The sequence below is a fragment of the Pinus tabuliformis genome, chromosome 9, assembly GCF_031772625.1.
Source record: "Pinus tabuliformis cultivar Carrire ecotype Pingquan chromosome 9, CPIR1, whole genome shotgun sequence".
Taxonomy (NCBI): Eukaryota; Viridiplantae; Streptophyta; class Pinopsida; order Pinales; family Pinaceae; genus Pinus; species Pinus tabuliformis.
The window spans coordinates 321145125-321172289 of record NC_142307.1 but is presented as its reverse complement, the minus strand read 5'-3'; the positions used below and the strand labels follow the sequence as shown (position 1 = coordinate 321172289).

General features: G+C 37.1%; 1 pseudogene; it reads right to left on the bottom strand.

Annotated features, from left to right (window-relative positions):
• Positions 1 to 1083: 1083 nt before the first annotated feature.
• On the bottom strand, positions 1084 to 3713 carry LOC149148522 (polygalacturonate 4-alpha-galacturonosyltransferase-like; annotated as a pseudogene).
• Positions 3714 to 27165: the final 23452 nt, after the last annotated feature.

Sequence of the window (27165 nt, the reverse complement as noted above, 5' to 3'; positions counted from 1 at the left end):
GTAGAGCAAGTGCATCAAATCTAGATCCTACATCTAGTTCCCCACAATCTTTTCTAAAGGAAAATCCAATTTTGATGCTGCAGATATATTTCTAAATCGAAATAGCTATCTCCCTTCACATAAGTAGCTAGGGAAATTGCCTCAGATCTAGATCCTACATCTAGCTTTACACAATTCTGTCTTAGGTAAAATTCAATTATGACGTTGGAGAGCTTTTGCTAAAATGAATTAGCCTCCTCCCCGCCTAATGCGCAAGTAGGACTGGTGCATGAGATCTAAATCCTACATCTATATTTTCACAATCTCTCATTAAGACGCTTAGATGCAATCAACTGAACTAGAAACTAAATTGTTATAAAGTCCATAATCAGGAATTTATATTACTATTATCTAATATTGCACTCTTCTTGACTTTGGATTTTATGTTTCCATGCTTGCCACTCGCTTTTGGGGTTGTACTTATAGTTTTTCACCTATTTTTGTATTGGATTTATAGATTCATATCCCATAACTGAAAATTTTCCTCTGCTGCATTAGCATGTTGGATTATGGTTTTTTATCTTTATTACTCATAGCAATCACTACCTACCGTAGACCACACAGAATGGAAGACTCGAACTCGCACAGTGCGCCAAAGACAAGCAGGGGGGATAGGACAAAACGATAAAGTTTTAAGAAAAAAGGGCTTTGAAAAGCACCAAAGACAAATGAAGGGAGTGAAAAATAAATAGAGTTTGAAAAAACGACCTAGTCATCAGTTTCAGCAGAAGCATTTTGATCGTCGTTGGCAGAAGCATCTTGATCATCGTCTGTGCTGGACGAATTTGCTGGCTGATTGTCTTCATTGTCTTCATCATCATCTTCCATCAGCCAAGTTATGACTTCCATCTCATCATGGTCATCCTCTTCTTCACCTGGGCTTGATTCTTCATTATGTGGCCATTCTTCCTTGGAGGAAGCCAGGAAAATGCAAGGAATAATTATATAGGAGTTTACTTATAACTATGAAGGAATACAATGAGGACATAAAATTTGTAAATCCTAAACTTGGCTAGGCCACTAGACCTCCAAAAATCTGACTCATTAAGCCATAAACTAGAAACCTGCTGTGGAACTCCAGAAACAAATGAATTAGAATGAATTATCAAAATGAATAGAGACAGACAAGACTTCTAGAATCAAGGGCCTTTACACTTTACATCTGACAATCTAATGCAGTATGAATATTGATGTCACAACTATTCATTTATATTGCACTGTTGTAAGAAAGGATGATCATGTTTTTTATATTTTGTCGAGTGAGGCCTGCACTTCGTCATTGCTAACTCTAACCAAGTTTTCATGTTCCCATTGTAATGAACAACAACAGCCTTGTCAATCTCTGAATTGTCCACACTACGATTATATCCTAAGCCAAGCACATACCAAGACTTGTCCAAAGGATGGGTCAAGCCATAAAACATGATCAATCTAGCGGGTAGTGTTCAAAGCTTCCACAACACTCTATCCTCATTCTAACATACAATAAAAGAAAAACTTAGAAATTGAACAAAGAAAAACCCATTAAGTTTTCTAGCTAATTACTCCAGATTTACTTCAAATAATTTAAAGTACACATCACAGGAATTAACATAAATAAACCACACTACACACTTACCATGTTCTGCCACTTGTGATATATTGCAGTTATATCTTGTTTGTTCCATTCTTTGAGATCAAATACATTCATCCCATATGCCCAACCACAAGCATCAGGATCAAAGTGCCTAGCTATGTGTGCGTTGGAAAAATTAAGGTATTTATCAAACCGGTGAAAGCTTTCTCCACAAGTTTCCACTGCGCCATTAACCTTTCCATGAAGATCTATTCACAACAAGGGCATCAAATCTTTGTACACCACAATATCATCATCCAAGAAAAGGATCTTGTCCAGTTTGGGATAAACTTGTGGAAGATAGAAACGAATATGATTTAACATGGATAAATATTTTGAATTTCTATATTTCAAATTGGAGGAACCTACTGAGAGTGTAGTCGGGTGATCTACCTTGAAATAATACTCTTTCATAGCTACGGATTCAAGTTGGCGAAGAACAAGGCAATAGGAGAAATTGAGCCATTTAAAATCATCAACATTTTCTACATGTATCACAGATTTTTGTGGGGGATTAAGTAAAAACCACATTTTCATGGCCCAAAAAATTAACGTGTCTGTGACATGATGAAATACATGTTTCTCACATTCTTGCAAACACAAGTAAAAGCTACAATGAGATCCAAATATTAAATGTAAAATGCAACAAAACTGTTGGACTTCCAAACTTTAGAGTATTTTAAATTAATAACACTTCACCTTAGAATTCATGACAGTTGAATTCACAACCATAGATACAACCAATACATTGTTAGAAAATAATGCATAGTGATAAAGAGTCGGATCCTCCAACTTGTCCTTTTTATGAAATTCTCGCTTTTCAAGAGGAAGTAAGTAATAATCATTGGTCAATCGCATGAACAGACAGTGCAAGCCCTTGGGAACAATCTTTGCTACCAGCTCACTTTAAAATGTACTTTGCTTTTTCAAGGTCCTTACTTGCTCGTTTGTAGACTGAAGCATGGCTCACAACTTCTTTGTTACTATCGCACAGTCATAAAATTGTTCTATAGCCTTGGATAGGACATGACCCATAGCCTTGATCTTCTTAGGTGCACTGAAACATTCATATCAATTATCAACCATGAAAAAGATAATGAAAAGAAGAAATATTGACACAAAGACAACAACTTTGAAAGAAACAAAGGATATGAACACCAAATGCAAATGGAATCACTTACTACTCTTGATTTAGAAGCAGCCAATGTGAAAAACTATTACCTTTGAGGTAGATCAGAATCTGCATTAGTCTCACCCAATGTACCCTGACATTCTTTAATACGAAGCATTAATTCCTCGTATACACCCTAGCCATGGTCAATTGGTCTTGCATCAATCTAATAGTGGAGTCAGAATTCGTGTTCTTAGTCTCCCACGTCCAAATGTTGTATTTTCCCAAGACAGCAGAATATAACTCCTTGGAATGTTTAATTGCTGCGTTTTCAATATCAACTCGTTCTTCTTCATGTCATTGGATCAGCACTGTTGACCTTTTCTCCCTCCTCTTTTGTCTCAATTGCTATAAGCATTAAACTACTATAAATGAAAGCATACTATGCTAGTATCTAAGAAATATAAAAGTTTTCTATTGGAGAAGTAACATTCAAGAAGGATTTTGGAAAAGAATATAACAATTCCCTTTTCCATGAGAACAAAAAGTAGCGATCTAGTGCAACAAAGGATTTTACCCTCTGCAAAACTTTTGTTGGACTTTCTTCAAGCTGCAAATGGTCTGCATTACAACAACCATTGTCCTAAGAGTTTGACTAGACGTTACCTTACAATAGGCTACCAACAGCACATATCAGTTAATAATGGAAAACCAAAACTTACCATCAAGAGCATTCTCTTTGACGTATCAATGTTCACCTCCTGTGTCATCCTCTTGAAAGCTTGTAAGTAGTTCTTTGTGATTGGAAGTTTTTTTCTGCACCCCGTCATTCATTTTACCCCCCTCAGAATTTTCCCTACCTTCTTCATTGAAGATCACACCATGTTGTTGTGAATGCAACTTTTCTGAGCTGTCTCCAGAAGTTGTTTGCCTCTTCTTGATGTACATCATTAGAAATAGAGAAGCACCCCTACAAATTTCAGTTTTCACTTCCTGCTTAATACAACCCTACTCAACTACATAGATCATCATGACACATGTTTCCTTACATGTTCAACAGAGAAAATAACCAAAATCTTCACCAATCATACCTCATAGTTAGTAATATCCCTTTGGTTTACTTCGGAGGGATTTTCTAATATGCATGAGGAAGATACATCATTTTGTCCAACAATATTTAAGTTTAGAGTTCCTGAGTCCTCTGTGTTAGTTGTTATGACATCAATCACCTGCCCAGTAAATAAAATTTATTTTCAATTCTCTGCTCAATAGAGGAGAAATAAAATTTAAGATATCCAAATGCAGCAGGTTTCTTATACTTGCCTCCTTTGGGAAGAGAGAGTCAATGCTCTTTGTTAAACTCTGCTTTCTCCAGTCGTCTACCTATTCCTATGAACCCCATAGACAAATAGATAAGAGTGCCTTTAAACATATGAAAGAGCTCCAGTATCCTCAATAATTCCTCTATATTTCAATCCACTCAAGATGATTAAATTTCAGTTTAGGGACACTATTTATTTTGTGGGATTAGACTAACGTAATTGCAAGTTCATTGCGCAGATCTTGAAAAAGAAAAAAATGGCCATAGAAAAGTAGAATTGATTTTCAAGATGTGGAAAGAGAATACCATTCTAACAGATCCATCTCCTAAGAAGTTGTGCCCTACTATTTTAAATGACAAAAAATGTATAAAAGTTCAGGTAGAAAGACTTGATGGAGAAGAATATTTCTAAAATACTAAAACTCTAAAAAGGGTGTTGTTTTGCTATCATGCATATGCTAAGATCGAGATTTCATTACACATCAATAATAAAATGGTGTGTATAATATCTATCACTTGTTTTGGCCAATGTGCTCTGAACACTATAGGAACAATGTGAAAATAATATGTATAGGAGAAAGGAGTTGGTGAACAAGATTGTTATTTTGAATTGGATCTAGGTTGGGTGGATTAGAACTGGTTTTAGGTTGACTGATGAGAAGTGGATTTAGCTTTATGGATGGAAAGTTGGTATGGCTTGGATAATGAGTGGATGGGAAGAATGATTGTTACCCTTCCAACCCAGATTCAATGCCCATGAGTAAGATGTTGAACTGAACTCTTAACAAATATATTGTTATAATATCCATCCATCTTATTCAGAATCTAGTGCACTCTTAGCATCATCCTCCTTGGAATGAGGAGTGCCCAGCGATTTCACTGAGCAGTTGCCCAGCAAATTTGCCAGTCATATGCATTTCCATTTGTCAAAAAAGGGAAAGAATATTGTTATTTCTTGCTATCAGGATCAATGGTTTCATTATCTTTGGCAAGGGAAATTACCCCAGGGGTAGTTGGTAAAACCTTTGCTCTTGCATGAGAGAGGTACAAACTTTGAATCTTTCTCCTAGTAGGTATTGTACCATGTTAATGCAGAGATGGAGTTCACAGCTTCACACATATCAAATGAAAGGAAATCTATCAAGAAAACTCACAAAATGTCTGGAAAAATGCTGGAGGTGCTAATCTTTTGACAATAAGCGAGGAAAGTAAGTTTAATAACATCTGCCCCTTGAGATCCTATGAAAAAGCTAAAAGGAAAATCAAATTCCAAAGCAGGTCCATGGGGTTTTGATTCAATAGTTAACCAGGGGTAGTGAAGGCAAATCAAATTCCGAAGCAGGTCCATGGGGTCTTGGTTCAATGGTTAACTGTGGGTGGTGATAATTCCCCGCCAAGGCTCAAATCACATAAACACATTGTTCAGTGGGTTCTCAATGAAAGGGATCTTTCTGAAATAGTATAAGATGGCTACACTTCATTGTAATGGAGATCTTACTTAAATGTTGTAAGAAGTTCGCGCTTCATTGTAACACTACCAGATTAAGAAAGGGCATACTTGCCGATAAAGATAAATTAAACATTGACCCACCGCCGAAAAAGAGAAAGAAGTAACCTGACAAGGGAGGAGGGTAGGAATAAGGTTACGAGTTGCAGATGTAGATGCAGAGTGATGAGACCTAGCTACCAGAAAAACCAATGGCGTAACTACAAAGATAATAAGGAAGCCCACCATTTCTACCACATTGGTAGCCCTGCCACTCTCCATTCCAAACACCTCCTCTTTTCACAGGCATATTTATCTCTCAACCCTAACACCACTTTTCTTCTTCTCCTCCTCCTCCTAAACAGATATCGACCAATTCAATCCTTACTCAATCATAATTCTCTACAACAAACCCATATCATGGTTAGCAGAAATATATGAAGTCAGCAGCAACCAAGAAAACCCTCAGATCTCATATATACTTCAAAGCATTTGATAGAAAAATTTACCAAAGGATTTACGAAATGGGTAGATCAGTTGATTTCATGCATTTTTTAGAAAGAAAGGGACATTAACATGGTAAAAATATAGATGAAAATGGGCACAGGGGCCGGAAGTAGACAGATCTGATGGTCTCTATCTCTATTATCCTTTTGTGTTAAGAAACCAAAACATATAATTAAGGGAAATGCATCATTCTGATTCATATGCCAACATAGATACTATTATTAATGGGGATCCTCATCAGTCTGGCTGACTGTTCATCCACTACGACATAGGCAGAGGAAGAACAGGTAGGTGGCATTGGGTATATAAGATTCCCCTCAACTTACTAATTTAATTGAGCAGGTATCGACTTGGCATGCCTTGCATTGAGGAATGTAAAGGTGAAGGGAATGCTAAGGGGGTAATTTGATGCAAAGCAAGGGTGAATTATGCCTCCTTGAATGCACATCATGAGACTGTGTTTATTATTCGTGATTTTGAAGTTGTGAGAAGACTAGAGTGTAAGCACAAGAGAGAAGCTAAACATATTGTGGGTTGAGAAGAGGGCCAATAAGGCCCTTTTTAGTTCTTCCTCTTTTAGATTGGAGACACAAGATTTAAGAGTGTTTAGAAGGTAGTAGTAAAGATGAGATGGATTTTCAAGCATATGTTGTCAGGGGTGTTATTGGACAGTCACAGTGGAAAAAATGATCTAATGTATAAAATGAATGTCTGCTTCCAAAGAAAATTTCAACGTTGAGGAGAAACTTAGGAGGGGTAGCTGATGGTTCCCTAAGCTAGGTCAAATGCTTGCAATGGATTAAAGATCAACTTCTACAGGAAAGTCTCACAAGGAATATGATTATGCAATAAATGCACATGAAAAATTGGAAGTCAAAGTCTAGGACTCATTACAAAGAAGCGGTTCAAACAATCACCACTAAGTATTGAATGGGATATAAAATTTGAATTTCTCAAAATTGAATGAAGTTGGAACCACTCTAAAACAACCTGAAACAATTAATGTTAATATTAAAAATTTAAGTAAAATTTGACATTATCCTTATATTTTCTTTTCAAAAAGGAAATATAAGGAGAATGTCAAATTTTACTTTAACGTTGAAAATTAAATATTACCATTAATTACTAGGGTTAGGTTTTGTATGGCCCTAGGGTTAAGATGTTTTTTCCTTTTAAGTATTTTTTATTGAAAAAATAATATTTCGTGGTCATTAGCTATGTTTCACTACATTCTTCAAAATTGGTGTCTCAGGCTTGCATTGTTGACTGCGGGCATTAAACTCTTTGTCAAATTTCATAAGGTTTGGGAAGTACTGACCTAGTGCAGGCCCAAGCAAGGAAGAAAGAAATCACAAGAAATTTTCTAACAATTTTGACCTCCTTCCTCTTCAAAGATCAGTCATCATGAAGCATTGAAACTCCTACTAAAAAATTCTAGGTTGAAGATCCTAGAAAGGGAATGAGATCAAGGCCTCAACAATCAAGCATCTCTAGGAAAAATATCTTTGTTAAATTGTTGGTCAAATGGTATATATCTAAGTCCTTTTGTCATGACTACAGCCAGGAAGCTTTGGTTGTTTTACGGTCAAATATTCTATTATGAAATCACCCTTGAATTGAATTTGGTTTGGAGATAGTGTCTCACTCGGAATTCCTTCTCTGTTGGAGGTTTATATAAAGTCATATCTAAAGCTATAAAGTTCCTAGCATCTAAGCTCATATATATAATTTTATTATTGAGCTCATTGACATGCCTTCGGCCTTGTAGTAGGGATTTGTTTGTATCACAAAGAAGTATAAAAGGCTAGAAAAGTTGAAGTATCCTCGGCCCTCGTGGCATCAATCAAGAGGGTTTGAAAAAGAGTAGCGTTCAGGGTTTTCCATTGGGCAGATGCTTGTTGAAGGTAAAGGATCAACCTTTGTGTGTCTCTGAGATTCTGGTATCAAAGGGAAGGGGGTTCATGACAAGTAAAGATCATTTCAAAGATCTTGAAATCTGAAAAACAACATTCTAAAATCTCATTTAAATAGGTATGACTATTATTGATATCTAAGCCAAATGCATCTCAGCATTTCTTCTCATATCAACTCATTGAGGAAATCAGGACACACACATGGGTTTAGCCTAGAGCCATCACTTTTTATATGATTTTTCCATCTTGGGTTAAATTTTTTTTTATATACTCTAATTAGTAATTTCTAGTACCCATGCTTGGTGCATGCTACACATTATTTTTCATATCTGCCAAATTTTCATTCCATCAGTTAAAGCTAGGATAGAATTAGTCTTAGTCAAAGAAGTCTATTTTATTTGATGGATTCAAACTGAATTTAATTTACTTTGATTTTTCCTTTCCATTAATAGAATGGCTTTGATTGGTAATGTGTTGAGTGAATAGCAAAAGGAAAGGCCTCTGAATCCTATCTAGATTCTACTTATCTGCCTCCAAACAACATTGCTTGAGCAACAACCCATGGCTTCATCCCTACGGGTATAGATGGATCCTCTGGTAGTTGTGACTCCTTAAATTTAAATATATGGTTTTTATTTTCTCTACCAATCTAGATCTATGTTATCCGTAGATCTATCAAGCACGAGGAAGGATCAAATCCATTAGATGCAAACTTTTCTTGAAGTTTTTTCACTGCCAAAAAATATTTATTTGGTGATCATTTTTAATAATAATACATCAACCTTATAATTATTATTATGTTAAGTAACATCTTTGGCTGACATATGCCACATCAATGTTAGAAACACACATGGAAAACATGTTGCCAATATTCATTATGAAGCACATTAACGTTTGTCTTCCCTAAGAAATACCAAATTTACTACAGGTACAACTTCGACAATACATTTTATATAGAGAAGATCCACTCAAATCAATTATGGCTACACTGCAGTCTGAATCAAATGGAAAGGCGCAAGTGTAATCTATAGAAGATCTTTTGTTTTTGGGACGACACCATATCTTGATATACACCTATTAAAAGTTTGGTTGCTTACAAAAGCTGGCTTTGAACATGATTTTATAGATTCTTTAATGGAAAACTAGGAGTCTTTAGAAAATAGTGTGAAGAGATAGATATGCTCATGACATATTAGTGTTATTTGATAAAATAACATTAATTTGTAAGTTATTTCTTCAGTAGTTAATGTGATCTAGCTCAGGTGGTTGGGAGGAATGTTGTTAACCTCCCCATCTTGATTCAATTCCCACAAGTTACATGATGACTTATTAACAGACATATTGTTCTAACTTTAAATATGGTCATATGGTCTAGTATATGCTGTTGGAAGCTTTGATGGTTGGTTGAAAAGCATGATTTGATTTTTCCATATAGTTTATGGTCTGGTAATATGTTGTTGGAGGCTTTGGTGATTGGTTGAAAAGAATCACTTAAATTCTCCATGTATAATTTAAATATGATATCTGATGTGTGCTCCAGGAAGCTTTGGTGGTTGGTTCAAAGCTCTATAAAGAGGCTTTAGATGTTACAGTTGAGGAGATTTCAAATTTTGGTACATACCCTTAAGAGTTCAGGAGATTTCAAATTTTTGTACATACCCTTGAGTGTTCAGTAGATTTCAAAGATTTCAAATTTTGGTACATACCCTTAAGTAGCTAAATAGTTATAACTTTGTCTAATGCCTTCATCTAATTCAAGTTAAATCCTAAAGAGAGATATAATAATAATGAGAACTGTTCATTACATTCTCCTTTTTATTAAAGCTTAACCAGATGTTCACAAGGTTTTAAACACTGTTCCAAATTCTACAAATCAAACATAACAATCCCTGCTCTCATCCTATGTATAGAACCATATGACTTTCGAAAGAGATTATCATGGATCTAGAAAATCTTTAATTTGATACCAGGAATCCATTTCCTGCAGAATCATATCCTGCAAAATCATATGATTTTCAGAAGAGACCACTCATCTTAAGATCTAGAAAATCCGTTTCCTTCTCATAATCCCCAATTTCCCATACAAATTTATCACAATATGCTTCTGCTCTAGTGATATGGTTTCCTTGCTTCCAAATATGTGAAGCTAATTTAAAATTTAACATGATGTTTAACTGTGAAAACCTACATACACTAGTGGCTTCCTTCCTACTCTTATATCAGTGATGCCTCTTAGCTCTAGCAGTGCAACCATTGGCTTCCCTTCCTTACCAGTTTGGTAGGGCTATAAACTGTTAAGACAAGCCTGAAAATTGGCTAAAACTAAATTGCTATTCAAGCCCAACTTTGGACAACTATTCAAGCCCAACTTTGGTCTAAGTACATGCATGGATCAGAGAATCTGACACTGGTAAAACTCACTGAGGAAGAGAATCTGAGTTCCATTATTTGAATCTTAAAAGTTCAACCCTCCCCACTTATTGGGCCTACAAATTCATTTCTGTAATCCAGAGAAAATGAACATGGTACTCAATGGTTTCTTGTGTAGAATTCTGATACATGCAACAGGAGGTGAAAAATATTTATGCTCCCACCTTGTATGGTTACAGCCAGTGACCCACCATTAAATCATGTTTGCTATAATTGTCACAGATATCTTGTTTGTGTAGAGCTCTCCATCTTGTTTGTGTAGAGCTTTCCATTCATTGGGCCTACAAATTCATTTTCTGTAATGCCAAAGTCTCTCTTGAGTGAACAGGGTATTCAACAGTGTGTGTTGTAGAACTTTCAAATATTCACCAGAATTAAAGAAATATTCATGCCCCAACTCATATGGTTACACCCACCATTAAATTGTGTTTTTATGATTGCCACGAAACACTTTGTTAAGCTCTGTAAAACTACTCCCATTAGTTTTATCCATGGTTTTTTTTACATAACTCTTGCTGCATGTTAATTCTCGTAGTATTAAATATCCTTTGTTAACCGAAGAATGCTTATAAAAATAAACTCCTCTTCCATTCATTTAATCAATTCACTTATATTATAGCTTTTCATTCATTTAACTTGCTGATTTGTTGAATTAATTCACCTGGCTATTGGATTAATCCGATGGTTTTATATATAACTCTATTTTTATTTTAACCCTCATATTTCTGTCTGTTAATTAAAAATCCAAAACATTCTTAACAGGTTAATAAAACCCATTAAAGGAACCAAGTGTGTGTTGTAGAACTTTCAAATATTCACCAGAATTAAAGAAATATTCATGCCCCAGCTCGTATGGTTACACCCACCATTAAATTGCGTTTTTATGATTGCCACGAAACACTTTGTTAAGCTCTGTAAACCCATGAAGCTTTGAGGTAGGGCGCTATTCCATCATTTGAAAAAATTCAGACCATCATTGAACTTTCAGCCTTATGCTCCAAATTCCTATAAACAGACTAACTAATTACATCCTAATTACTATGTGATTGCTTCACAGGCAACCAACTATGGGCCTAATCAACAACCAGTTGATTTCCCCAGAAGATTCCAGGCATTTAGGGCTATCTATAATTCCAACGCATTCTCTGAGATTTATTTGAATGGCATCAAATAGTGCTATTCTATTCTATGATAAAGAAAACATTTTATTCATTTTTGTATACAAGCCGCAGCAGAAGAAGAAAGTATTTCAACACAGATGCAAACGCAGTTACTTGCTTTAGGTATCCTTTGTAGATTATTGGTGGGTGCAGCTCACACATTTCATAAATGAGACAATTGGACATCCTCTGACCTCGAGGACAAGTGGGTTTGTAGGCTACACGATGTTTGGGAGCACAGAGAATTTGTGTATATATCTATTAATACATATAACCAGGGAGTGGGTTCGACGTGTTGAACCTGCCTGTTTGTCGCCTGGGTGGTGCAGGTGGTGAGCTGCAGAGTGTTGGAGTGAGTTTTTCGTTGTTCTGGTGAGCTGCAGGTGCGAGTTGATCCCGTTCCGTGAGTTTTCCGCCTGTTCTGGTGACCTGTTGAACTGTAGGGGAGGGAGCTATGAAGTGCTGGGTCGAATTGGTCAGCAGTAGCCTGTGAAAAAACTGAATTCGAATTGAAAGGTGAATTAACTCCTGGCGGCAAGACAACGATGGAAGTCGGGGCTCCTGTCAAACATAGTTAATGCGGAAGGTGGCAGAGCTGGGTAGAGCTTGCGGAGGGTGGCGGAGGGCGGAGGAATTGCCAGTGGCCAGAGCCTAAGGTTTTTCCGGGTAGCACCAGAAACCAGATAATTCCTCGGCCTTTTTAGACTACCCCTTTATCAACAATAGAGGGACCTTGTACCAGCTCCTCTTTTGGTTAATATCCTTTTGGAGTAGTCTAACAAAGCGGAGTAATTGCCCGGTTTCCATCACTACCCAGAAAAACGTCCGGCTCCAGCCACGGGCAATTCCTCTGCCCTCTGCCACCTTTCGCGAGCTCCGCCACCCTCCATTCCACCCACCACCATTCCACATTAATTGTCTGACAAAGTTAATGGTCATTTCAATTCGAATTTTCCTCAAACCATGGGCTCTGCAACTCCCCTGACCAATAATTTTCATACTCGCACTCTGCAACTCACCAGCGTTCATACCTGCACTCTGTAGTGCACCACCCAGGGGTCAGACAGGCAACAAACCAAGCTCCCCATTACCAGGCGATAGACAAAGGCAGGTTCATTCATCCAATTCATTTTTGATGCTCTTCAATCTTTCAGATAGAGTAAGTGAACACTCAGGCTTATCCCATTCAATCATAGGTAGAGATCCAGCGACAGGGGAAAAAAGGACCTTTGACAGCCTTGAAGCCTACCATGCAAAAAAATTTAGAGGGCTGCAAGCCTCTATGGGAGCAGAAGGGCTAATTTCAAAGCCCGGTTGCATGGAATCAAAGAATTTGTATGACATACTAGAGATAAGCCCTGTGGTGACCTTAAAAGATATAAAGAAGGCTTATAGAACTCTGGCTCAGGAGTTTCATTCGGATTAGGCAACTTCTCCTGAAGGGAAAATCGAGAGGACCTAGATATTTTTGAGGATACACAATGCGTATGTGACCCTCTTGGATCCACAAGACCGTCCTCAATATGACCGCCAAATTTTGGGTCAAGTGCAGGGCTTCGCTGATCAGACATGGGGTAAAGCGACCGGTGAACGAGCTCCCACATATAAATATCGTGGTCGTGTGGAGCGAAGTTGGGAAATAGACCAACGTTGGTGATATTCCTCTGTAATATCAGTTTTGAAGGTGAATCTCTAAGGAAATATAAAAAGAAATGTCTCCATTCCTCCGTGTACATTCATTCTTTTAATACATAAATTCTTTCAATAGCTCCTTATGTTATATAGTAAAATGATTTGTGATAATTTCTTCACTTTCTTAGAATGAATGTAGGTAGCCTACTTTATAATCGACGATATTACGTTTTTAAGGAGCAATTGGTTTGATAACAATTCAATGGGCAATCCTCTGAAAATGGTTGTCCATCTGAAAGGCGTTTTGTTTCTCCACACCTGGAAGCTTTTTATAACCTCTTCTCTACATCTTAGTGGGCTTCATTTGTCTATAGCATTAAAATTTTTCCCTTAATTTAAATTCGTAGGCAAATGATCCGTTGGGGGTCTAAAACTAACATTTGGAATTAGGTAACTTGATGATTTACAATGCTCTCCCTTCAAGCAGGATCTAAAGCCATGTCGATTGGTCCGGTCTGTTGATTTGAAAAATCTTATCATCTGCGTGTTTTATTATATATAACTTGTCGTTTCCCTGGGTCAAGGAAAATCCATCGCACTATCGAACTATCAATTTTGTGTAAGCAAGTCAATGAGGTAGGATATGCAAACACTGGGGACGGGGAGAAGGCACTTGGTTATTTTGTCTGAATGCTGAGGGTAGGGATGAGGCCAGACCATATTAGTTTTGAAAATATTTTGAATTGCATGTTTTCTTTTATCAAATCCAAAAACTGTTGAGGAAGATAATGCCCTACTTGATGGATAAGATTAAAAGTAGACAAAATATTCTACCAAAATATTTGAGCAAGTCTTTTGTTTCCTATGTGGATGTGGCTTTATTTCCTAACAGGAAGGCTTCTTTTCATAGCTGTCACTTTCACATAGGTGCGTCCAAACATGGTTTATCAGATATCTAGTGATTCTTATAGTTTGATTTATTGCCACTACCTAGAAAACTATATTATTAGAAGATTTTTACTGCAGACCTAGAGCACAACACATTTTGGGGGTTACCATCAGTCACATGACTTGGACTAGGGAAACGACTAGCCAAAGCCAAAGAACAATAGTTTGAATCTGTCAAGCCAGGATAGGTAACTCCATGATGGTCTTTTCATTAATTTGCAATTAGATATATACAATGGTGCAACCCTTTGTTTCATTTTCAAAGGGTCCCTTCATCTTTGCATTCTCCTACTTTATTTATTTACAATTTTATTTATGGGGCAGAAATCCCAGAAAATTATGTCCAACATAATTGAATTTTGAAAACTCAAGGCTAACATGAGTTACCTTCTTACGCATAAGAGTACCATAATACCAGTGGAAGTGGAAGGGGTTTCCAAGAATTATATTGATGAGGAACAACACATTTTCAATACATCCACAATTGAGGTGAATTTCAGGAAATTCTAAAACTCAAAAACAACTTAAAATAGGTAAATTTTGGTTGAACACAGTCAAACTCGCTGAGTAAATTGCATAAGATTAGTTAAAATTGTTGATTTCTAGTGACTTTGACAAGATTTAACTGAGTTTTTCTAAAATGAGAAGAGTTGGCTTGTTTTGGAGTTGAGCTGAGTGAAATCACTGAGCAGTGGACAAATTTGACAATCTTGTAAAATTGGTTAGCATGCAACATATTGTACAGAATCAAACCCAGGGAGTATATTCATTAAGCTAATGTATTTCCTACATAATGTAGAACCTTGCATCATCAAGGAAAGAAAAATGATTGACTGCTAGAATCCAATCTCCTTATGAAGACCACCTTCCATAGGTCAAACACCATGTTTTCATAACTAATAAATCAAACCGGCAAGTAGCTTGACATGACTAGACACTCCACCATATAACCATGGGCATAGGATGACTCTTTGATGCCTTACTAGCATTGAACACTTAACCTAGCTAGAATTTCATGCTACTTGTTAGGCAGCAAATGGGAGCAACAAATACAATCATATATCAATTTTTGGCACACGTGTGGGTTCACCCTATATTAACTTTGTGGAAAACAATCGATTGCAATAGACACACATCAATTTCAACTAGCTAGGTGGTCCATGTGATTAGCAGGGATATTACTATGATGATTGATCTCCCATACCCGTAATATATTATGGAGATAATAGATCACCCCAGGGACTTTCAACCATGGCACATAGTGAAGCGTGATGGATGCAAGAAGTCAAAGTGAGATAATTATAATGGTAACAATAGTTATTAGCACATGGTAATGATGATGATGTCTACATCCGTACACAAGAACATGGAAATTAGACACAAATGAACCATACTAGAATATTTTGTCTAGAAACATCTTTAGCCTCCTTTATCGACCGAGCATAGTTCACAAGAACCTGCATTACCATTTGATTTAAGAGAAAAGAGAATTACATTCCCATATTACAAAGTGCTCCCTATATCTCACATAAAACAGAAAAAACAAGCATCCACATATGGAGCAGGACAATCGTTAAAATGATCCAAAGTGCATAGGACAAGAAGGAAGGAAATACCACTTATAAAAGGATGAAAACAAACATTAATAAAAGAAAGATTAAAGCGATACTCTAGTTAGATATCCAAAAGCCAAGTAGATAGTTTACAACTCCACAATGAGGTGTGATCTAATAACTTTGAAGTTTGCATTATTACGAATATAGGGGTACAAAGTTACAAACTTCAAAGCGCCACAAGTAAAATGCAAACATTACTGAGAATCAACAAGGGACAAAGCCTAGAATGCCTTTAGCATTAGAACTTATTAACTTCCCTCTCCAGCAAAATCCTAGGCCTTGAACATTTGAATTCATCAATTTCCTTTATAGAAAAAACATAGTAAAGCCTTGTGTGATAAACAGTTGAGATCTGAGAGTTGCATTATAAAGAAATCCAAAATATAGATTTTTTTTCAAGAAGAGGTATTTGAGTAAAGTGATGCAATTGAACATTCAAGAGGCTAGAAACCTGCCAGCTTCACAGAAAAATGATTAATCAGGACTCAAGTGAATATATGTTTCACAGAGAAAACATTTGAACTGAAAGGAATTAAAATTGTGAGCTGTCTCACTTTACTTATCAAAGTAATGATGGTATTGTGAATTTGTTTGTTTTTTGTCATGATAGTTGCAACTAAGAAGTATATGAAACCAAGAAGACACATTTCTACACGACTGTTATGAAAGATTTTCCTTAAACATGACACAACCAAATCTAAGTACGGTAAAAGTTAAACATTCATACAAACAACATGATACCACGCATCGATAATACAAAGTTACAAACTGATGGGCAATGCTAATACCAGATACTGAGATATATTAACGGTATAGTGTATATTGCATTCTCTTAAACTGGAATAAGAACTATGATCAATGATCACTAATTATAATAACCCAGATTTGAGTTTTGGATAGTTTTTATTATTTAAGAGATCAGGATGCTGGGATACCTTCGAGAAATCACTATCATCTTAAGTATAAATGGTCAGCAATCATTTTAATCTAAAAAATGGTAGGTGTAGGATTATGATAATTCAGAGTTCATAATGAAATCACTTGCAATCAAAAGTTATATCATATGATGACATGTCAAACATCTTGAGAGCTATGCCATGTTAGAAACATACAGATACAAGACTATAATTGGCAACTTCAGCAATAGTAACTGAGTTCAATGGATGGTACTTGAAAGTGGTCAGAGTGTCTATTTTTCATATGTTCAAAGTATGAAGCCGCACCCTAAATTTAAATGCTTGTGTTGTAGGTGCAATATGAATAGAATATAAGTGGTACAAATACATAACGTGTTAATCAATTGTATGAGGTCCTAGGCTATCAAAAAAATGATATCATTATTGCTGTGTGTATTTCTTCGTGTATGGACTCTAGAGTACAATGAATTTCATTATAACAGATTGAGGAAGAACATGTCTATTGAGTGAAAGAAGTCTACTATTATAGATGCATCATGTGAATTTTCAAAAGAAGAAACATATGATACATAATTATGAAAATCAAAGATTAACAAAATCCTACACTTCTTGCTGCTACACACTTGCCCAATTCTGAGATTAAACTTTTCATTCAAACAGTAGAAGGTAGTCAACATACAAATAGATTTGAAACACACAAGCAATTATAAAATACCCAACCCATTTCAAACAAGTTCGATGACAACGCTGGGAAACAAACCAAGCATAAAGCACTTAGTGCCTGTAACAGAGGTATATAAATAAAGAAACAGGAAAAATATCACTTTCTTATGTGTTCAAGAATGCTTACATGCAATTTTTTATCAAAAATGGGGCACTGAATTGATAATTAAGTAGCATATACCACAAGATAACTGTCCAACTGTAACAAAAGTTTTTGAGACAACTTTCAAAAGAAAAATGCAAAACTACAGACATGGTAGGTTTAAAAAAGAACAAAATATTTAACAAAAGCATTTCTGACCACATATAAGAATGCAGACTCCAAAGGGAGATGACAAAGAAAAAGAGAAATCAGAAAAAATTGTTTTCTTACCTAATCAAGAATGCCTGCAAGCAAATTTTACCAAATACAGGGCATTGAATGCAATAGATTTGATAATACAATAGCTTATAACATAAGACAATTTCCCAGCCGTATAAAAATATCTCAAGACAACTTTTAAAAGAAAATTGCAAAAGTACATACATGGTAGGGCTAAAACAAATGAACCTAATATCTATAACAAAAGAAATTTCCCAGACATATATAAGAATACAAACTTCCAAAGGGAGATGGCACACATCGCGTGTTAAAACTTAGGAGAAAAGTTCAAGTCACACCTAACAAAAGTCAGCTATTGGACTATTTAAAGTACAATGAAAATCAAATAAAGAATGAAATCCACAACTAGTCAATATGCCATGCTCAAGATACATTGAAAGTAGTAAATAAGTACCATAAATAAGGCCCATAAAACCTGCCATAAAAAACTATTATGAATTCGGTATGGGGGGTTACAAGCTTATGAAACATCATTGCTGAAACTAATCTTGAAGATTACTAAATTATTCTCTCTTCCTTTAGCAATGAATTGTTTATTACATAAGACATTAAAATTCAGGATATTAGGCTTTTATACTAACTTATCATCTTTTTCCTTTGTTTCACTTTTCTTGGACTTCTTCGGGGTACCAGTTACCATGTGTTATTGTTGACCTTAGTGGATGTTCAAGATGATAAACTGTATTACATTAAATCCCTCTGCTCTGCTTTTCCCTTCTTACAATTACAAGGCATTTCCTTTGTCATGTCATACATGACTTGTATGAATACACAATGAAAAAAGGTCATGTATTAAACAGAGACCATCTACAAAAATAAAATATTGCATCTCTTAATAGTGCAAAAACAACTCGCCTTATTCCTCATGCATTATATTCATCTAAAGCAACAAGAGAGAAAGTTGCATCATGTCAATTGTTGCATCATTTGTCCCCTCTTCCTTTTCTAATAAATAAATATGTAAACAGTTTATCATGAATGAGTGCAAATAGCCATTGTAATTGCATGTATTAAGTAGGCAATGATATAAGTATGCACCTTACAGCCTGCTCTACCTAGTGACAGATCAATGGCTTTGCCAATTCCTCTCGAAGCTCTAGTTACAACAGCCACTGGGGCTTCAACCCTTTTAGGTGTTTCAGCAGTTGCTTGTTCAATTGATGTAACTTGAGCCTTGACACCTGCTTGCCAACATAATAAGGCCCAAAGTTCACTTCCTGTAAAAGCCTTCATGACAAAACAATAATTATTTGTATCCGTGTTTGTTATTTCTTGGGTTAGAGTATGAATGGCTATCTCACACACACACTCTTTCTCTCTCTCACACAGACACACATAACCATTAGTTATTTTATTTCTTGTCCTTAATATATGAGATAGAGAGTAATTTGTCGTCAGGCAAGGACAGAATAGACAGCAATAAGTTAAGCAGAGTTGTTTCAGCAAAAGTAAAACAATTGACATTCATGGAGAGACACAACTAAGTCAATCCCCTAAAACTATATTTAAGGCTAATAATAGCAAGTTGTGGTGTTTCCAAGGAAAATTCAAGGTGGTCATCAAAGGACCACAAAGACAAATCTGTCTGTGCAAAAATATATTGTAGGATTTGACCCAATAAACTGCATGTAGATGCACCAAATGCAGACTATCTGGTCTCGTCCCATTTCAACATAATTAAAAGATAAATAGATTCATTTAGGTACAGTGATTGAATAAACAAAGAAACTTCAAGACAATCAATAATTGCTACCTTCTCCCATCTTATCTTATTGTAATCTTATCTTATCTCCTAAACAAAAAAGTTAAGGAAAAAGCCAATCTACAATAAAGTAGTTGACATACAAATTACCATTTTAATTTGTCAATGCTTGTATATATTAGGGAATTCCACACATAACATAGATTGCCCTACACTGATGACCAAATATTCAAAGGAATATAAAAACTTTAAGTGTGGACAACCAAAAAAGAGGAAATGTGGAACCAAAGCTCTAATAATCCATTAGAATCCCTTGTAAATAAGGAGTGGTTACATGTTCCAAACAATTCTGAGCTCCATTGTATTTACAGCTCACAAAAACATCACAACAGTTAATTTTTCAGGCCAGGGGAGACAAGATGGGATATGTTATAAACTAATGTTCTCCAAACAAAATTACATCTACATTATCAAAAACAATAGGCTAGTTAACCCTTCTCCCAAATTCTAAGGTTATTTGAAAAGTCAACAGAAGGAAAAATGGGACATGAGAACATAAGTTAATAGAATTTCGTGTACTTATGTAAGGGTAAATAGACTACAAATGTAACGAATAAATATATATTAATATAAATATAATTTAAAAGATAATAATCATAAATAATAGTTAGTTAAGCGGAGGTAAACAATGAGAAATCAAGAATATTTTTCTTTAATACAGTGGAGCCCATCAAAAAACATTTAACTAGGATCTTGGGTTATAGGAAAGGGGATCTCCCAACTAAGTACTTAGGAACTATGCTAGATTCCTCATCCCTCAAAATAGGAAACTGGAAGAACATCTTGGAAAAGATAAAGAAAATACTGGAAAATTGGACTTTCTTCACTCTGAACTTGGCAGCAAGGGTTGTTCTGCTTAAATCCACCATTCAGGCGATCCCGATATATCCCTTGTCAGTGATGGCAGCACCAAAAGGTATATCCAATAAGATGGTTGAGACTTACAGAAAATTTCTTTGGGGAGGACCCAAGCAACAAAAGAAATGGGCCCTCTGTTAATGGGACAACCTAGCCAAACCAAAAGAAAAAGGAGGTCTTCGCCTAAGAGACCCATGGACCCTAAATCAAGTTCTAGCAGCCAAGTTAAGATGGAGATGGATGCAAGGGGGGAAGGACCTGTGGAAAGAAATCTGGACAACAAAATATAATATGCCTCACACCCCGGAAGAAATAATAAGGAAACAAGAAGCTCCCCGGGGATCTGACATATGGAACCTAACCATTCAAAGCAGGGAATTAATTGATGGGCATATGTTTTGGGAAATCAGAGGGGGCTAGAATGCGAGATTTTGGGAGGAACCATGGCAACAATGGGAGAAAATGTTGGACCTACAAGGAATGTAAGAAATATACAGAACAGGTATAGACAAAGACCTCATTAAGGTTAAAGGTTACTGGATAGAAGAAATAGGAAACGAAGAATGGAGGGAATGGAAATCTATGGATGAATGGAATAGGAATGCAACAGAAGATCAAAAAACTATATTTGGCAAGGAATTAGATACTAGGAAAATAAAAAAGAGAGGAGGCAGGGACATCCTTCGATGGGGCAAAGAAACGAAAGGAGCGTTCACCATAAAGGAAGCTTATAAAGTAAAGATATAGCAAGAGCAGGGGGAGGAAGACCAGAAGTGGAGGAAGATATGGAGAAATAAATGGTGGCCGAAGATCAAAATGTTTGTATGGCTGGTAGGAAGGAAACATATTTTAACTTGGGATCGAATACAAAAAAGAGGTTTCTCAGGTCCATCAATATGTTGTCTTTGTCATTTAGATGAAGAAGACCAGGAACACCTTCTCAATGGATGCAGCGTGGCCCAATTCCAATGGGAAAAGACTAGAAACTTATTCTCGACCACTGAACGAAATCCTCAGGATATAATTCAAACCCTTTGCGATTGGGGAGAAAGAAAGTTTAAAAGCAAGGTAGTAAGAAGAGCTTGGAGCATGACAACAGGCTTCAACATTTGGAATCTCTGGAAAGAGAGAAATGGTTGAATCTTTAAGGGGAAATCTTCAGATCCGGAAGAAGATTGGAAAAGAACCCTAAGGCAAATCAGAGGAAGATGAGAAAGTCATGGTAGAAGGTGACATGAAACATGATCCAGATCAACAAAAGGACCAAGGATATCAGAGCTATATTGAGATACGGTTTCAGACGGTCACTAAGTTGCAGCGTTACTCTCTTCCTCATCTATGTTTGATCCCTTCAAAGTCAGATCATTTGGTCTCTGAAATCCGGATAGTTGTCAAAGCATGCATTTCAATCCTCCACATCATTTTGTCTCTAATCTCGATGTGCATATGGCTCCATTGGAAGTATTCTTACACTTGAAAATGATTTTGTTTTAAGTAGGGTAGTGTAGAAAAAAAAAGAAAAAGAGAAAAAAGAGAAAATAATGAAAATAAGAAGAAAATAAAAATCTAAGGTGAAAACCTCCTCGGAGGCACCTTAGATTGGCTCATTGATTGAAAACCTCCATGAGGCGGTCAATGGGTTGGAAAGAAGAGAAAATAAAAAGGGACTAAGATCTCTGGGTGAAAACCTCCCTTGGAGGCGCCCAGGGCAGGCAATTAGGGTGAAAACCTCCATAAGGTGCCCTAGTTGTTTTTCAAAAAAAAAAAAAGAGAAAAAGAAAAAGAAAAATAAACCTAATTTCCATTGAATAATTTTAGGCTGCAACAAGGACATTGCAGGTCAGGAGGATCGCTCAAAACAAAGACAGAGGAAGTTATGTGCCTTCTACAGGAAGTTATGTGTTTTCTACAAGAAGTTCTGTGTCCTCTACAGGAAGCCTACAAACAAGCCAAAATCAATCTCCGAAGAGGACCAGAAGGCTAGGAATATGTCCATGAGGCCTGCAAGCATCCATGTTTCCATCCCTCACCCTTCTCCATTATTTTTTCCATCTCATTGTGCTTCTTTACTCAAAACTGCGTGTTCTACAGGAAGTTCCTGTAGAAATTACAGGATTTCTACAGGAAGCTAGAAATGGATTTCAAAACGGTAGTTTGGTGAACATGATAGCTTCCTCAAGGGTTCAAAAGTCCTCCTGCAATCTTCAAACTCCTCCTCCATCATCTCCATGCCTGCATCATAGCCCAAGCTCAATTTTTTTTTACCATGCAAAAACTTGCAGAATGCTTTGAAGAAAAAATACATAGAATAGAATTTGTTTTTTCCCTAGCTTCAAAACAGTGCATCCATTTCCAAAAATGTTACAGGGGGAGTTGTATAGGGACGATGGCAACATGCCTGAGCAATTTCAGCCAATTCCAGTGCACGGTTTCCAATAAATCAACCTCCATCACCTTCAGCCATTTTTGAATTTTCTCCATATTCGTGCATCCATTTCAAAACCTGTTTCATGGGGAGATGCATATGGGTGATAGTAGCCTACCCAAGTAGTTTCAACTGATTCAGATACATGGTTTCTGAGAAATTGATCTCTATAATCTTTATCCATTTTCTGTTTTTCTCGAAATTTGTGCATCCACTGATCGAAATTTTTCTATGGGAGGTGCATAATGATGACCGGAACATGCTCAGAAAGTTTCAAATCGATCTGATCTATTGTTTGCGAGCAATGGAGAAAACAAGTTTTTGCCTTGTAAAAATTCAACATCAGCAACTTGAGGGTGCAGATCTAAATGTGGAAACAAATTCTTGCAGCTTAGATCCAACCAGAGGATACCTGCACAACAAAAAATAGCCATGAATCAGCCACCAAGCCATCATGCAACCACAGAAACAAATGCATGCAGCAGTAAAAAGGACCCAGCAGCACGTCGACTTACAAGTATGCGTCTAAACCAGTTCCTCTATTTGCATCAATATGATTCGAAAATTCTTAAACGAATGAAATGGTGGGATTAAGCCAGGAATCTAGCAAAGTTAACCTGACAGTGCCTTCTCTAGCACTCAGCCGGAAATCATGTAGTATATGTGGACAGTCGACTCACGTGAAAATTAAAAAATAGGGATTGTTGGCTGTTTGAACTCTAGTGCAACTGATCCAGAAGAGAACATGCAGTTCATGATAGCATTGCAGTCTGCATGTGGCCATGTACACCTGGCCACCTCACCTCCTTGCCATGAATTGCACCGTAATTCAAAAATGCTCGGCCGAATAACTCACGTTAACCACTGTTCATTTACATTTGCAACCGTTCTCAGCGAAGTACGCGTCCTCCTCCTCCGTAGTCTGTTAGCCAAAGATTTTTGGCCTGTTTCAAAATTCTCCCGTGTCCCAGGCTCGTTTAAAAGCACCATGACATCCTACAGAAGCTGACAACGCGTTCTACAGGAAGAGGCTCTACAGGAAATACAACATAGCCTTCCGGAGCAGAGAAAATGGATTTTTCTTTGACAAATTTGGAGTCCCGAAAGAGGTAGTGTTGTTGGGAAAAGTATCCAATACGGAATGACCCTATCCCACTCTAAGGGTGATAGTACCTCAGCAACAACTGAATGCAAAGCTATTCAAGATTACTTCTTTATGGGATGAGAGAGGGAAGAGAAGGATGATCTACTAACCATTATCTTGCGCTTAATAGTCGATCCAGTCTTCACTCTTTGCTGCTTGCTCCTAGCTCCTTGCTCTTTCACCGGCCCAGCTACACAAAGATCCTGTAAAAGCACAAGAAAAGGAAACTACAAGGAGCATACATCCATAATCGATTCAGGGATTAGCATAAATCAAATATACAAGCATCTATTCACCATAAAGACACATGCATATAGAAGAACCTCAAATACTTTATTAAAAGAAGAAGTAAAGTTCTGAGAGAGTTACAACCATAATAGGCCCAATCCAGCAACACCTCCCAGCAGAAAGAAATCTCCTCTTCACCTCCTTCAAGCAATCACCCAATAGTTCTATACACAAACCAACAGCACTTCCTTACTTGCACAAAATTCCAGCCTCCCTAGACCTCATGAGAGAGCTCTATATATAGGGTTTTGGAGAAAGGATGAGTCATCTTGAGACTGGCATGAAGCTGACTAGTTTCCTCTCCCACTTTAGTTAATCTTCAGTTCTTGAGTCCACTTGGAGATTCTTGCTTCCACTTGGAGATCAAGACCCTCTTACTCATCACAAGGCGAATTCCTTGACCCAAGTGTCAGTTTGGAAGCTTCCTGGGCAGTTGACACCTTGCAGAATGACTGTGCCACTTGGCCAATCTCGCCCAGCGCAGGTAACCTTCATTGGTTTTGATATTCAGCGCAGGTACAGAGTGGAGCAGTTGACATTCAGCGCAGATTCTCAGTGGAGCAGCTGACATGATCCAGAAACTGCTTGTTTTTGAGTGTTTTCAGGTGGAGAACTGATTTTCAGTGCTGTGGTTTGCTGACCTTGTTCCTCTAGGGGTAAGAACAACATGTTTAGGGACTTTGGATCCCTCAGGTTATTGACATTTCATGCTCGATGCTATTAGGCACAAAAATGTCTATAACATTTGCCCCCTAAAGTATGAGGTCGTTTATCGGGTGAAATGCTTTATCAGGAGGATCCGAAGTTCATTCAATCGCTGAGAGGTGCCCTGTAATAAGATACAATACAATACATTATTTTTTCATTCTGCTTTCGTGATCTAGCTGAGGCGGGCATTCCCATGCTCAGCTTTATAAATTCATTTTGGTACATAGAACAGACGATCGTCTGATGGCAGACTGATAATTCTCTGCTGAAATTATCATCCTTTGAGTAGGATGATCATCTGCTGCAATGATGTACATAACAAATTTCTTTATATTTCCTGAATATATATCACAACCCGGATGGATGAAACTAGATTTGGGGTCTTCAATCTCGTTCGATCTTCACTCTAAGTACAAGTCGATCCATGTGAGAATTGCGCTGAAGTCGAACATGGAAAGACATCGCTTGATTACCGGTCGATAATGTAAACCGTTAACAAGCGCGAGAGGAATCACCGATAATGATAATGACCCTCAAGGTACTACAGTACAATTCACGTGGTGTGAATATAGGCCTTGGCGTCGAACACCACGCAAAATCTTCTGGTCGAAGGTCATTGATGTATACCTGTCGCCGGAAGTGAGAAACTTGCCATTGAGGCATGGAAGCTTCAAAGTACTGGGGGTTTTGTTCCTAGATCAACTTCTTGGATAATGAGCTGAAGTCGAAAAGAAGTGGTCCGTCAAAGGAGGGCCTTAATGAATCCCACATCAGTGACACGAAACGGAGCTAATGATTTTAGTGGAGGTGAAAACAATCTGTGAAATATGACTCAGGGTGGCGATCATGGGTGGATGAAGGATAATGTATGGCAGTGGATGGGACACGGTTGACTCTTTCTGAACACATCTCTTGAACATATAACGACACTGATGTGATGGATCGGTAGCATTACCCCAAATGTGGATGGTTTGGCGAGAACCATGGTGATGAGACCGGTGAATGAAACAACCCAACCCGATGTGATACGGAGGACAAAGTGTCATGTTCAAGAGTGACTTGCTACCATTAAAGCTTCGAGGTTCTCCCAATTTTTCCCCAGTCATTTCTGACCAGTACCTCTTTATTTTTGTCAAGCTTGAGGAGGATAGCATATGCTTGTTCTATAACCTGCCCTTCGGGCAAGCCCATCGCTATGTTTTAACGAGCCTAGCGATAGGGAAACTCGTTCTCGTCTAAAGACAAGTTTGTCGCTATTTAATCATTTTAACGAGTCTAACGACAAGGAAAACTCGGTCCTTTTCATTTTTAGAGAGTCTGAAAAGGTACATAAAGTTAACTCCAAAATTCCTTTTTTGTCATCTAATCCCTTAAGTCCGAAAAAGTATAAAACAATACAGAAGGGATGAGTTTTCGATCACTTTAACGAGCCGAATAAAACAAGCGCTCGACCTTTTTGTGCAATAATCCCTCAGGTCCAAAAAGATTAAAATCTAGAGGATGGATAGCTCTTCCGGTCCTTTTAACGAGCTGGAAGGCCAAAACTCGGCAAACTTTTCATATTTTACGAGTCAGGAGAAAAGAGCTCAAAGAAGACTCGTCTTTTGAGGAACGCGTGATAAACAGGGATAGCAGCAGATTCCAGGTACAGGTTGGAATTTTCCAATCACGGCAGTGTCACAAGGATGGCTAAGTGAAATCACTCTTCACAGTTGTTCCTCAAAATGGGTAAACAATCATATGGAGGTGAACGGTTGGCCAAATGAAATGGAGGTGGCAGGTGCAAAACACGACCAAGGCTTTTATGGCTAAATAAATTTACGATCATAATGGTTATTTACCGGTACTGGGTTCATTTTTTAAAGAGCTTGAATGCGCCAGAACACTGCTCAAAAGCTTATGTTTATTTTTTAACGAGCATGAACTATGACGCTAAAACTGCTCGGATCTCGTTTTTCTATTTTTTAACGAGCATAAATTCCGCGGTAAAACTGCTCGGTTATACCAGTCATAAGATAAGAAATGTCTCTTGTGAGATAGCTATTTTTTATGGAGCTTTATCTCACGAAGCTATGCTCCTAATTTGGCAAATTTTGACCTTTGCCCCACATCCTTTCTTTATGTAAGTTAGGAAACGATCAATGACCGCTCTTTGCTTATACTCCAAAAGGTTTGCATGC